At 43.4% G+C, this 12,500-nt stretch overlaps 2 non-coding genes and 1 pseudogene across 2 annotated transcripts; all 3 read right to left on the bottom strand.

Moving 5' to 3' along the window:
* The window catches only part of LOC143307098 (large subunit ribosomal RNA), a 4,538-nt pseudogene extending 3,175 nt beyond the window's left edge, over positions 1–1,363 (bottom strand).
* A 1,735-nt stretch (positions 1,364–3,098) lies between these two features.
* Positions 3,099–3,253, bottom strand: LOC143307108 (5.8S ribosomal RNA). Its single transcript, XR_013064332.1, has one exon. It is a non-coding gene; the product is annotated as a 5.8S ribosomal RNA (ribosomal RNA).
* A 1,499-nt stretch (positions 3,254–4,752) lies between these two features.
* On the bottom strand, positions 4,753–6,679 carry LOC143307127 (small subunit ribosomal RNA). Its single transcript, XR_013064351.1, has one exon. It is a non-coding gene; the product is annotated as a small subunit ribosomal RNA (ribosomal RNA).
* Between the last annotated feature and the right edge of the window lie 5,821 nt (positions 6,680–12,500).

Consider the following 12,500-nt stretch of genomic DNA (forward strand, 5'->3'; position numbering starts at 1 on the left):
GAATAGGTTGAGGTCGTTTCGGCCCCAACGGCCTCTAATCATTCGCTTTACCAGATGAGACTCGCAATAACGTTCGAGCGAGTGCCAGCTATCCTGAGGGAAACTTCGGAGGGAACCAGCTACTAGATGGTTCGATTAGTCTTTCGCCCCTATACCCAGTTCCGACGATCGATTTGCACGTCAGAATCGCTACGGACCTCCATCAGGGTTTCCCCTGACTTCGTCCTGACCAGGCATAGTTCACCATCTTTCGGGTCCCAACGTGTACGCTCTAGGTGCGCCTCTTCTCGCAATGAGAACGAGACGCCCCGGGAGTGCGAGGCCTAATCGTAACGAGGCCCATCCTCCCTAGGTCGACGCAGAGGACGACATTCACTTTCATTTCGCCTTTAGGTTTATTTATATCCCAATGACTTGCGCACATGTTAGACTCCTTGGTCCGTGTTTCAAGACGGGTCCTGAGAGTACCCAAAGCAATAGCGTCGCCGACCGGTAATTCAAAGCTTGGCCAGTCCAAGGACTCCTCCTGCTAACAGCTGGCCAGACCCGGGGACGGCGCATAGTCCGTACATCCGGGTAATTATAACTGAACCTAGCTTGCGGCGGTCCTGACGCACACACATTCGAAAATGGATTGGTTGCGGCCTGATACCGTCTGAGTACCGTCGCGCAGTCGGCCAGGCAACCGAGGGTCTGTCACGAACACCGTTAAGGTGACGGACAGGCTCCGCCTCGGACCGTAGACCGACACGCAACGGGTCGCGACGTTCTACTAGGGGAGAAGTGCACGACTACCTCGCCGGAACATTCGCCGAAGGTGGTGTGCCCTCGCTAATGGAACCCGAAGGTCCATCCGGGGCATCGCGCACCAACGGGAGCCAGCGTTGTTGACGATGAATCTCCCCATTCGATCTTTTGGGTTTTCTCAGGTTTACCCCTGAACGGTTTCACGTACTCTTGAACTCTCTCTTCAAAGTTCTTTTCAACTTTCCCTCACGGTACTTGTTCGCTATCGGTCTCGTGGTCGTATTTAGCCTTAGATGGAGTTTACCACCCACTTAGGGCTGCACTCTCAAGCAACCCGACTCTAAGGAGAGATCCTCCCGAAACGCGTACCGGTCACTACGGGCCTGGCACCTCTATGGGTAATGGCCCCATTCAAGATGGACTTGGACGCAATTCGATGTCTCGGATAAACGGATCCTCCTGAACACTACATTTCCCAGCGGCGGTACCGCGGGATTCAGTGCTGGGGCTCATTCCTGTTCGCTCGCCGCTACTAAGGAAATCCTAGTTAGGTTTCTTTTCCTCCGCTTAATAATATGCTTAAATCAGCGGGTAATCTCGACCTACTCTGAGGTCGTCAATTTCTTTGGTTTCATCGAAAGGTGAATAATGATGCTCGATGCAAAAAAAAAAAAAATAAACGAAAAGAAGCAAAAAGCAAACACGTAGAGAAACTGTGCGTGAATCAACCTTTCGCATATTCAATTTTTCCTCCTCTCTCGTTTCAAAATGTTTGTATTTATCGTTCGATGAAACGAGCACAAGAGGGAAAAAAAGTTGAGACACGACGTTCCATAATTTTCGTGTTATTTCCTTTTTGCTTCAAACATTTTGCGGACTGCAGCTTCGTCGTATTGCTTTTATCAATTTTTTAACAATTTCAAAGCGAAGACAACTCGCAAGACGATCCATTTCGTCTCGGTTCAATTTTAACGTCCGTCCGTATTATTTTTTGTTCCACAAGAGATTTCGAATAGGTTTCTTTATTTATCATCCCTTCTTTTCGAGCGCCACGGAAGCAAGAGGAAAAGCAAGAGCGAGAGAACATTTCGCGTATACTTCATTTAACAATTTTAACCAACACGCGATGTACTCCCACACACCTCTTAGATTTAACAACTGCTTTTCTCTTCTTCCCCCTTAGCGCAAGGGTAAACCCCATTTGTCTCTTCTTTGGAACGCAACAAAACTTTCGAGGACTGGACGACCGAGCGATGGTCGCGCGGTCTTCGCTTATCTTTAACAAACGAAGTAGTCCGTATGTATTCTAAATGTTGAAGCTCCTAGAGCTTTAAGCCATGCGAGACATTGAAATGCTGTTTTAAACGGGAGCATGCATAATTGCTGCAAACATACTTTTATCACAAGTTCTAGCACGCCACGGAGGCTTCGAAGTTCCATTCACCATTCGCTTTCCTCTCTTTTGTTACACAGTTTCAGACTACGATCAGGGGTACCGAAACGCTAGTATTGATTGTAAACAACCATTTTTATCTTGGAGCGGAGCGTTCCTTTACTCGTTAGATTTGTCTTGTCGCGTGTGTATTCGCTTTTTTCGACGCTTTTTAACCATTTAACTTGTTTTAGCGAAGCTAAACGCACAGACAGACAAAAAAAAAGGAACAGCATCGCGCGTCAAACAGCGACGACCCATCTGAAGCGATCTTTCATTTATACACCGTTGTAAACAGAGAGATGTATAAAGCGCGGGAATCATTCGAAACCCTGGGCTATTCGAGCTTGCATTTCAGCAAATTATCATCTCAAACATTTCACTCGTTTGCTTTTTCTAAATTTATAGGAGAGCTTCTTTCGTTTATTTTTGACACACCTTTCGTAAATATCGTTTCTGGCAACGTCGGGAGCGTGGATTTCTACAAGTGAACAATCGCGCCGATCCGATAACTTCCAGCAGGATGGAGAATCTTTATAGATTATCTTCCGAGAACTCGGTGCTTTCACGGGGCGGTCGTTTATAAATTTTAACGAACGACTCGCGCGCCGTGACGCACTTGCGCTAGTTCGAAGAGATATTTCGAAATTTGTTTTTCCTCCTTTAACGGCCTGCATTTAGTGTATCGGTTGCGATTTTCGGTCACATCGTTTCCACGACAAACGCCGACGAACTGCCCCAACTATCGCTCGTACGTTGCGACGTCTTTCTTTGTTATCGTTTCATTCATTCTTTCAATTTCGTTCGATAATCCCGCTCCGAAACGTTCTACTTTCGTTGAACGACGGCGAGATGTTTAGAAAGAAATGAATTACTCTTTTTTCGAGAAGCAAACGCAAGCAGTCTTTTGTTAAGAAAACGACCCTCAGCCAGGCGTGGTCCAGGAATTGTATCCGTGGACCGCAATGTGCGTTCGAAATGTCGATGTTCATGTGTCCTGCAGTTCACACGTTGACGCGCAATTAGCTGCGTTCTTCATCGACCCACGAGCCAAGTGATCCACCGTTCAGGGTAATCGTAAAATTTTGTATTTCAAACTCTTTAGATCTTAGAGTGTTATTTTCATTATTAACCACGCATCACATTCGATACCCACATCACTCTCCCACCCGGCGCGTGCGGGAGAGCGAATTCGGGCGTCGCCAACGTATTTGGTTTGTTTGTTTGTTCGATCGTTGACGACACGATCGCCGTCCAAGGACGGAAACCGTCGGAGAAACGCCCAGTGGCACGCTCCTCTCGACGGTCGGGCGTAAAGTACATTTAAAAACCTTGAAAAGTACGAACGCACACAAGGAATGCGAGCGCGCGTCCTGTCGCTGAATCGTGGGTTGCGAGATTCGAACAGACACACGGCCGGCGACGATCGGTCTAACTAATGGACAGACATAGTTTTTTCAAAGACTCGCTATCGTCGCTTCTCAGCCGGTCCGTAAACACACACCATCGATCAGGCGGACGCACGAATCTTACCACGGTGCGTGTTTCGTACGATTCCAGGTTACCCGCAAGTACCTCTCTCTCCCTCTCGAAAGAGGAATCTCGATCCGTCCTTTTTGGACAATGGAGAAATCTTTTTATCGCAACACGGATGGCAAAGAAACAACCAAAGCGTAGGAGCGTGGGGACGAGAGCGACGAAAAGAACGTCGCGAAAACAAAGTTTCGACGGTTGCTCGTTCTAATACATCGTAGTTTCAACTCTCTCAGTTTTAACCACTCCTAGACGCTTCGTAAACTTTTAACAATTCTTCGCCTCCGCGAGTTTCATTTCGAATAGAGCGAACGCAACACGGACCAAAAAAACTCCGGTGATGCCAGATCATTTAGCAAAGATCAGACGGCGGGTCATCTGTATTCCTTTTCTCTCTTTTTTATATCTTTCATTTAACTAGGGTGTCGCAACGACGGGTACATTTATATATTTATATATATTGTATTTCAATTTTAATGATCCTTCACTTTCGGTTTGTAATAATATGATCCTTCTTTCATTTCGATCCTTCATATTGTAGGTTAACCAACAGAAGTTTGTTTTTTTACGACTTGTATTTTTGTGGTTTGTTTGTTTGTTTCTTACGACTTGTTTGTACCCGATCAAGTAGACGACGAACCATAAGTATAAGTTAGAGAGATAAAGGTCGAGAGACCTCACGCAAGCGTCTTTTACTTCATTCACATCAGCCAGAGAGAAATGGTCCGGCGTCGTGCTCTTTGGCGCCGTTTGGTCGCACAGTTTTTTTGGCCGGCGGTTCCGAACGACGGGAGAAACGCGATGAGTATCAAAGCGACCTCCGCACGTAACCGTGTCGGTGTAATTTTACCGCATCGCAGCGTTTTGGTATTTGTTTCTTATTGGCTCGAACCCGAGATTTATGTGTTTTGTGTCATGTATATGGTATTATTTATTATATCTTTCTCGTTTTGTATAATTTTTGGTCCGAGCTCAATAAACTTTATATCGCTTTATCAATGATCCATTCAGTTAGGTTTTCTCTTGTATTTTTAATTTGTTAATGATCCTTCCGCAGGTTCACCTACGGAAACCTTGTTACGACTTTTACTTCCTCTAAATAATCAAGTTTGGTCATCTTCCCGGTAACATCGGCAATGCCGAGACATTGCCGCGCACCAGTCCGAAGACCTCACTAAATCATTCAATCGGTAGTAGCGACGGCGGTGTGTACAAAGGGCAGGGACGTAATCAACGCGAGCTTATGACTCGCGCTTACTGGGAATTCCTCGTTCATGGGGAATAATTGCAAGCCCCAATCCCTAGCACGAAAAGGAGGTTCAGCGGTTACCCGGGCCTTTCGGCCAGGGAAAACACGTTGATTCCTTCAGTGTAGCGCGCGTGCGGCCCAGAACATCTAAGGGGCATCACAGACCTGTTATTGCTCAATCTCGTGCGGCTAGAAGCCGCCTGTCCCTCTAAGAAGATTTGTTTGTACGTTGGTAGTAAAAACCCACCGACCGAAGTCGGGGGCCTTCGAGATACCATAAGTTACGTCTATTTAACAGGCTAGAGTCTCGTTCGTTATCGGAATTAACCAGACAAATCGCTCCACCAACTAAGAACGGCAATGCACCACCACCCACCGAATCAAGAAAGAGCTATCAATCTGTCAATCCTTCCGGTGTCCGGGCCTGGTGAGGTTTCCCGTGTTGAGTCAAATTAAAGCGCAGGCTCCACTCTGGTGGTGCCCTTCCGTCAATTCCTTTAAGTTTCAGCTTTGCAACCATACTTCCCCCGGAACCCAAAAGCTTTGGTTTCCCGGAAGCTGCCCGCCGAGTCATCGGAGGAACTTCGGCGGATCGCTAGCTGGCATCGTTTATGGTTAGAACTAGGGCGGTATCTGATCGCCTTCGAACTCTAACTTTCGTTCTTGATTAATGAAAACATTTTTGCAAATGCTTTCGCTTCTGTCCGTCTTGCGACGATCCAAGAATTTTCACCTCTAACGTCGCAATACGAATGCCCCCATCTGTCCCTATTAATCATTACCTCGGGGTTCGAAAACCAACAAAATAGAACCGAGGTCCTATTCCATTATTCCATGCACAGAGTATTCAGGCGAAGGTAGCCTGCTTTGAGCACTCTAATTTGTTCAAAGTAAACGTACCGGCCCCACCTCGACACTCAGTGAAGAGCACCGCGATGGGATATTAGTTGGACCGCCCGCGAGGAGCTAAGCCCCACCGGTAGGACGTACCACATAATGCCAGTTAAACACCGCGAGCGGTGAACCGACACTGTGACACACAGATTCAACTACGAGCTTTTTAAACCGCAACAACTTTAATATACGCTATTGGAGCTGGAATTACCGCGGCTGCTGGCACCAGACTTGCCCTCCAATGGATCCTCGTTAAAGGATTTAAAGTGTACTCATTCCGATTACGGGGCCTCGGATGAGTCCCGTATCGTTATTTTTCGTCACTACCTCCCCGTGCCCGGGAGTGGGTAATTTGCGCGCCTGCTGCCTTTCCTTGGATGTGGTAGCCGTTTCTCAGGCTCCCTCTCCGGAATCGAACCCTGATTCCCCGTTACCCGTTACAACCATGGTAGGCGTAGAACCTACCATCGACAGTTGATAAGGCAGACATTTGAAAGATCCGTCGTCGGTGCTAGATGACCATACGATCAGCACAAAGTTATTCAGAGTCACCAAAGCCGACGATGGACGAACGGACAAGCCGTCCGCCACCGATTGGTTTTGATCTAATAAAAGCATTCCTCCCATCTCTGGTGGAATTCTGGTTTTGCATGTATTAGCTCTAGAATACCACAGTTATCCAAAGTAATGTTTGTACGATCTAAGAAACCAAAACTGATTTAATGAGCCATTCGCGGTTTCACCTTAATTCGGTATTGTACTTAGACATGCATGGCTTAATCTTTGAGACAAGCATATGGACTACTGGCAGGATCAACCAGGGAGCTTAGTTATTATTGTAAATTTAAATCTTTCGTCGTCGGCCCTCCCTGTAAGACCGATCGACGTTAAGCCATTTCTCTTTTGTATGTAACACACATTTCATAAATTTTGTACCTCTTATAGAGGCCAAATAATTCTCCTCCTCCTCTCATAAAGCACGAAAATCACTTTCACGCCGTGCATCCATCGTGCAAGCACGTAGACCACACACGCTGGACAATATAATAAAAGATAGCGCGGACAGTGGCATGCTATACAAATCGAGAAAAGCGCGTACAGTGATCATGCTGGTCATTTTGCCACCAAATTTTATAATCTTTATCATTAGAGCGGGCCCACCAACCTCGTCTCTGTACTTTATACATTTCTCCTCCATCTGCACACACCTTTTCAAACATTTAACGGAGAGAGTTCCTTGGACTTGCTTTAAATGTACATATTAGATATGTTGGAATCTCTCTCCTTTAGAAGTTTCCCCAGCCTTAAACTTCTTTCATTTTTACTCCTCTCTCCATACTTATTTTCCTCTCTGAACGTATCAGAGAGGATTTTATTTCTGACACCTCTTGACTTTTCTTAATTCAGGGACGTAATTTTGTTCATAATTCAGTGGACTTTTGTGTATTTTATACTTTAAATATTTCCAAACAGTCTCCCTTCTAAAAGTGATAGAACGAATTTTTCGTCTAACACTACTTTCTTGTTCAAAAATTTATACAATCTTATAACTTTTTCAGTTTTAACAAATTTTGGTTACAGACAGTTGATGCTCAGTTTGTACAAGTATCCAACATTTATAAGTGCATACAGGTCACCAGCCATATATTACAAGGCTCACCACATATGGGCCATTCGGTCTTAGACACCGACCCGTGGTAATGCTGTGTGGAGATTAATAATAATCCGCAACGGAAAACCGGAACGAGAATAGTCCGAGAAGTATATTCTCGAGGAGCGGTAGACTGCTTTTCAACCGAAGTCATAAAAGAGCCACACGCTCGACGCTACTCCCCGACCGGTCCGAGCGAACCGAAAGTGCCTTCCTATAAATACCGAACGGCCGGCCGCTAGGTCGGCGACGCATGGGCTTACGCCCAGGCGTATGCCTGTGCAAACCGCCGTGAGAGCGTACCATCCCGCGGCACGGTAAAACTTAGACTGAAAATATCGTCGAACATATCCTTTCATTTTATAACGTTCTATACATGAAAATTAATAAATTAACATGCAGGACATAATAAATTCACATTCTCATGTAAATCATGGGTTTAATTAATATTTTAAAAAATTTTAAAAACCGCCCAGAACCGATGAGATGAAAATATTAAAACGATATTTTGCATTTTCTTACGGTAAAACATTAACAAATAAGCGACTATAGCAATATAAAACTCCATTTGTAATTTAATTAATCAAAATTAATATTTTTTTTTGATTTTTCAGCGATCCAGAACCGATGAGACGAAAACATTAAAACGATATTTTTGCATTTTCTTACGACAAAACATTAACAAATACGAGACTATAACAATATAAAACTACATATGTAATTTAATTAATCAAAATTAATAATTTTTTTTGATTTTTCAGTGATCCAGAACCGATAAGTCGAAAATTTTAACAATCATATTTTTGCATTCTGTACCGTGGATCCATCGTTAAACGCTATTAAACTAACGTCCGTGATGGTATAAATGCAGATTTTCGCTCCGTTTAGCCAAAATAACGAACTTTAGGTGCCGCTCCGAAATATTTCAAAGTCCCAGCGGCGTATTGCTTCGCCTCTTAGAACCGATTAGTCGAAATTTTAACAATCATATTTTGCATTCTGTACCGTGGATCGATCGTTAAACGCTATTGAACCTAACGTCCGTGATGGTATAAATGCAGATTTTCGCTCCGTTTAGCCAAAATAACGAACTTTAGGTGCGCTCCGAAATATTCAAAGTCCCAGCGGCGTATTGCTTCGCCTCTTAGAACCGATTAGTCGAAAATTTAACAATCATATTTTTGCATTCTGTACCGTGGATCCATCGTTAACGCTATTAAACTAACGTCCGTGATGGTATAAATGCAGATTTTCGCTCGTTTAGCCAAAATAACGAACTTTAGGTGCGCTCCGAATATTTTCAAAGTCCCAGCGGCGTATTGCTTCGCCTCTTAGAAACCGATTAGTCGAAAATTTTAACAATCATATTTTTGCATTCTGTACCCGTGGATCCATCGTTAAACGCTATTAAACTAACGTCCGTGGAAGGTATAAATGCAGATTTTCGCTCCGTTTAGCCAAAATAACGAACTTTAGGTGCGCTCCGAAATATTTCAAAGTCCCAGCGGCGTATTGCTTCGCCCTCTTAGAACCGATTAGTCCGAAAATTTTAACAATCATATTTTTGCATTTCTGTACCGTGGATCCATCGTTAAACGCTATTAAACTAACGTCCGTGATGGTATAAATGCAGATTTTCGCTCCGTTTAGCCAAACTAACGAACTTTAGGTGCGCTCCGAAATATTTCAAAGTCCCAGCGGCGTATTGCTTTCGCCTCTTAGAACCGATTAGTCGAAAATTTTAACAATCATATTTTGCATTCTGTACCGTGGATCGATCGTTAAACGCTATTGAACTAACGTCCGTGATGGTATAAATGCAGATTTTCGCTCCGTTTAGACCAAAATAACGAACTTTAGGTGCGCTCCGAAATATTTCAAAGTCCAGCGACGTATTGCTTCGCCTCTTAGAACCGATTAGTCGAAAATTTTAACAATCATATTTTTGCATTCTGTACCGTGGATCCATCGTTAAACGCTATTAAACTAACGTCCGTGATGGTATAAATGCAGATTTCGCTCCGTTTAGCCAAAATAACGAACTTTAGGTGCGCTCCGAAATATTTTCAAAGTCCCAGCGGCGTATTGCTTCGCCTCTTAGAACCGATTAGTCGAAAATTTTAACAATCATATTTTTTGCATTCTGTACCGTGGATCGATCGTTAAACGCTATTGAACTAACGTCCGTGATGGTATAAATGCAGATTTTCGCTCCGTTTAGCCAAAATAACGAACTTTAGGTGCGCTCCGAAATATTTCAAAGTCCCAGCGACGTATTGCTTCGCCTCTTAGAACCGATTAGTCGAAAATTTTAACAATCATATTTTGCATTCTGTACCGTGGATCCATCGTTAAACGCTATTAAACTAACGTCCGTGATGGTATAAATGCAGATTTTCGCTCCGTTTAGCCAAAATAACGAACTTTAGGTGCGCTCCGAAATATTCAAAGTCCAGCGGCGTATTGCTTCGCCTCTTAGAACCGATTAGTCGAAAATTTTAACAATCATATTTTTGCATTCTGTACCGTGGATCCATCGTTTAAACGCTATTAAACTAACGTCCGTGATGGTATAAATGCAGATTTTCGCTCCGTTTAGCCAAAATAACGAACTTTAGGTGCGCTCCGAAATATTTCAAAGTCCCGAGCGGACGTATTGCTTCGCCTCTTAGAAACCGATTAGTCGAAAATTGTTTAACAATCATATTTTTGCATTCTGTACCGTGGATCCATCGTTAAACGCTATTAAACTAACGTCCGTGATGGTATAAATGCAGATTTTCGCTCCGTTTAGCCAAAATAAACGAACTTTAGGTGCGCTCCGAAATATTTCAAAGTCCCAGCGGCGTATTGCTTCGCCTCTTAGAACCGATTAGTCGAAATTTTAACAATCATATTTTTGCATTCTGTACCGTGGATCCATCGTTAAACGCTATTGAACTAACGTCCGTGATGGTATAAATGCAGATTTTCGCTCCGTTTAGCCAAATAACGAACTTAGGTGCGCTCCGAAATATTTCAAAGTCGCAGCCGCGTATTGCTTTGCCCGAAATTTTTCAAAGTTCCAGCGGCGTGTTGCTTTCAAAGTGCCCTTCCCTCTAAATACCGATCAGGCAGGCCGTATTAAACTAACGTCCGTGATGGTATAAATGCAGATTTTCGCTCCGTTTAGCCAAAATAACGAACTTTAGGTGCGCTCCGAAATATTTCAAAGTCCCAGCGGCGTATTGCTTCGCCTCTTAGAACCGATTAGTCGAAAATTTTAACAATCATATTTTTGCATTCTGTACCGTGGATCCATCGTTAAACGCTATTAAACTAACGTCCGTGATGGTATAAATGCAGATTTTCGCTCCGTTTAGCCAAAATAACGAACTTTAGGTGCGCTCCGAAATATTTCAAAGTCCCAGCGGCGTATTGCTTCGCCTCTTAGAACCGATTAGTCGAAAATTTTAACAATCATATTTTTGCATTCTGTACCGTGGATCGATCGTTAAACGCTATTAAACTAACGTCCGTGATGGTATAAATGCAGATTTTCGCTCCGTTTAGCCAAAATAACGAACTTTAGGTGCGCTCCGAAATATTTCAAAGTCCCAGCGGCGTATTGCTTCGCCTCTTAGAACCGATTAGTCGAAAATTTTAACAATCATATTTTTGCATTCTGTACCGTGGATCCATCGTTAAACGCTATTAAACTAACGTCCGTGATGGTATAAATGCAGATTTTCGCTCCGTTTAGCCAAAATAACGAACTTTAGGTGCGCTCCGAAATATTTCAAAGTCCCAGCGGCGTATTGCTTCGCCTCTTAGAACCGATTAGTCGAAAATTTTAACAATCATATTTTTGCATTCTGTACCGTGGATCGATCGTTAAACGCTATTAAACTAACGTCCGTGATGGTATAAATGCAGATTTTCGCTCCGTTTAGCCAAAATAACGAACTTTAGGTGCGCTCCGAAATATTTCAAAGTCCCAGCGGCGTATTGCTTCGCCTCTTAGAACCGATTAGTCGAAAATTTTAACAATCATATTTTTGCATTCTGTACCGTGGATCGATCGTTAAACGCTATTAAACTAACGTCCGTGATGGTATAAATGCAGATTTTCGCTCCGTTTAGCCAAAATAACGAACTTTAGGTGCGCTCCGAAATATTTCAAAGTCCCAGCGGCGTATTGCTTCGCCTCTTAGAACCGATTAGTCGAAAATTTTAACAATCATATTTTTGCATTCTGTACCGTGGATCCATCGTTAAACGCTATTAAACTAACGTCCGTGATGGTATAAATGCAGATTTTCGCTCCGTTTAGCCAAAATAACGAACTTTAGGTGCGCTCCGAAATATTTCAAAGTCCCAGCGGCGTATTGCTTCGCCTCTTAGAACCGATTAGTCGAAAATTTTAACAATCATATTTTTGCATTCTGTACCGTGGATCGATCGTTAAACGCTATTAAACTAACGTCCGTGATGGTATAAATGCAGATTTTCGCTCCGTTTAGCCAAAATAACGAACTTTAGGTGCGCTCCGAAATATTTCAAAGTCCCAGCGGCGTATTGCTTCGCCTCTTAGAACCGATTAGTCGAAAATTTTAACAATCATATTTTTGCATTCTGTACCGTGGATCGATCGTTAAACGCTATTAAACTAACGTCCGTGATGGTATAAATGCAGATTTTCGCTCCGTTTAGCCAAAATAACGAACTTTAGGTGCGCTCCGAAATATTTCAAAGTCCCAGCGGCGTATTGCTTCGCCTCTTAGAACCGATTAGTCGAAAATTTTAACAATCATATTTTTGCATTCTGTACCGTGGATCGATCGTTAAACGCTATTAAACTAACGTCCGTGATGGTATAAATGCAGATTTTCGCTCCGTTTAGCCAAAATAACGAACTTTAGGTGCGCTCCGAAATATTTCAAAGTCCCAGCGGCGTATTGCTTCGCCTCTTAGAACCGATTAGTCGAAAATTTTAACAATCATATTTTTGCATT

This window comes from Osmia lignaria, unplaced genomic scaffold (genome assembly GCF_051020975.1).
Source record: "Osmia lignaria lignaria isolate PbOS001 unplaced genomic scaffold, iyOsmLign1 scaffold0044, whole genome shotgun sequence".
Classification (NCBI taxonomy): Eukaryota; Metazoa; Arthropoda; class Insecta; order Hymenoptera; family Megachilidae; genus Osmia; species Osmia lignaria.